Below are 2,692 nucleotides of genomic sequence, written 5' to 3'. Positions count from 1 at the left end.
ACTCTGTAGCCCAGGCTGGCCTCAAACTCAGAGATCCACCTGCCTCTGCCCCCCAGTGCTGGGATTAAAGGTGTGCGCCCCCACACCCAGCCTCAGTCTTCCTTAACTCATGCTTTTTTTTTTTTTAACTCAGCCTTTAACTCAGCTCCTTCTGCCTCAGCTTCCTGAGTAGCTGGGTAACTGGCATGTTCCACCAAGGTCAGCTGTCTTTTTCCTCTCCACATCGGAGATCTGTGACAGTATGTAAGGCAATTTGAGAATGTAGATTGTAGCTAGGATTGAATGGTAAGTTCATTTTCCCTTCCGCGTCTGAGGTTTGTGACAGTGTGTTAGGAAGTTTGAGAACACAGCAGTATCGAATGATGGGTCTTTCTGCTTTGGGTTGAGAAAATGCTGAGGAAGTAACTGATGTAGCTTCTGACAGAACATAAATAATGGAATTCCCCCTTAGTCCCTTTGTGTGTCAACCACATGAAACCTTGTGTTAAAGGCTATATGGATTTTTAGGCTATACCCCGGTTCAGGGAACACATGTGCAGAAGACTTTCTACTACAGACTACATAACACAGAATCAACTCTTTTTTTGTTTTTGTTTTTTGAGACAGGGTTTCTCTATGTAGCTTTGGTGCCTGTTCTGGAAATCGCTTTTGTAGACCAGGCTGGCCTCAACCTCACAGAGATTCACCTGCCTCTGCCTTCCAAGTGCTGGGATTAAAGGCGTGAGCTAGCCTGGAATTTCTGATGAGCCTCCTATTTCTGCCTCCTTAGTGCTAGGATTAGGAGCATGTGCCATCACACCTGGTGGTTTAAGAGCCTCGATTACATTGTGAATTCTAGACCAGTGAAGGCTACAGGATTGAGACCCTGTCTAAACTTAAATAAATAGATAGGTAGATAGATAGATAGATAGATAGATAGATAGATAGATAGATAGATAGATACTGCATTTAATCTCTGATATAGACCCCTTTTGTTCCAGATTAATTTTTCTATAGCTAGATCTCGTGTGTGTGAAAATACTCATTTAAAGCATGCACATTTGCTCGGATATGTGTCTGTAGTGATATATCTATGCGTGTGTTCTGTAATTCTCTTAGCTGTTATGCTTCTAAATGTTTAGAATTAGTGTTACAAGAAAAAGAAACTACCTGGTCAGATCTAGGAAAGCTGGTTTACTCTTTGTGGTCAGAGCTTTTCATTTTCATGGGTCACAGTTCTTGGATCTGTAGAATATGGTTTACAATGTTTTCCGAGCTATGTGCAAAATATTTATATAATGTATGTACTTCATATACTTATATATACCATATATGCACACATATATGGACATTTTCAAAAACTAGCTAGCATTGACTGGAGCCAACTTTGGGAAATCTACCTTCAATGTATTATTGAGTGGGTGGCCAGAACACCCTTATTAGTAAGTGTGTAAATCATGAGTGCTGTCATTTGTGTTTCTTATTACCAGGCAGATTAGAATTCAAATTTAAGTTTCTAGTTCTCATGGATCATTTAACTCCAATCTATTTTCCTAACCTTAATTTCTTCTGTTCTTCCTAGAAACTCTTCTGATTAATTTTTATCATCAATAATTTTTATTTTTAGTACACCACAAAGCCAATTACAGTGCTGAGCATGGTGGAACATGCCTTTAATCCCAACATTCAGGAGGCAGAGGCAGGTGGCTGTCTGAGTTCGAGACCAGATAGAGTGAGTTCCAGGACAGACGGGGTTACACAGAAAAACCCTGTCTCTAAAACAGCACTCAGTTATATATAGCTTTGAAGACTTTGTGTAAAGGAGAGGCACTGGCTCTTCAATGGGGCTGCAATTGTCTCTACTCCCTCCAAAGCCACTTTGAATTCTTTGATATATTTCAGCACATCCATCCCGAGAGCTATGATTGGTTATTATTTTTACTCATATTTTCAGCCTTCCTGTTTGAGTATCAAGACTAACCTATCTTTCAGGTATGGTGGTACATGTGTGTAATCTGAGCACTCAGGAAGCTGATACAGGAAGATTACAGTGTCAAGGTCTACCTGGGCTAAATAGCAAGTTCTAGGCCAGCCTCTACATAGTGAGAGCCTGTTTGAACTCTGCTCCTTTCTTTACTGAGAAAGAGACAGAGAGGCAGGTGTGGGGGGTGGAAAGAAGGAGAGAAGGAAGACTCTCCTATTAATTATTTCTTTCATGTATATTACCAGTTTCCCTGATTCCCTTAGTGGCAACTTGGTTGGCAAAAGTTTGATTCTAGGACCGTGAGTGACAGGAGTTTCTGGACAAGCTATGCCAAGCCTGGACATGACAATACCACACAATTGGGGCACAGAACTGAGGAAGAACCAAGAGGCCCCTCATCAGAGCTCTAGGAGGACTCTGGAGTCTCATGAGCATGGCTATCATGTAGGCAATGTGAATGGGAGCAGACAGCACCCTTGTCTATAGACAGCCATTCTGGATTGCAATGCCATTGCACACCACCTGCTCTATGGCTTTCCTATCATCCTGAGTCGGTTTGTAAGCAATCCTGAATCAAGTTGCCCATACCACCACCCACAGGTCATAACAAGGCATAAATCAAAACTTAGCTGATCATTGCCAAAGAAAAGGAGACAGGTATATCAAAGACCACAGAGCAGGCAGAAGCCAGGAAAGCAAATGAATCAAAAGACGAAAACAGGAAACCCA

The sequence above is a fragment of the Arvicola amphibius genome, chromosome 3, assembly GCF_903992535.2.
Source record: "Arvicola amphibius chromosome 3, mArvAmp1.2, whole genome shotgun sequence".
Lineage (NCBI taxonomy): Eukaryota > Metazoa > Chordata > Mammalia > Rodentia > Cricetidae > Arvicola > Arvicola amphibius.
Note: the sequence above shows the minus strand (reverse complement) of the source record.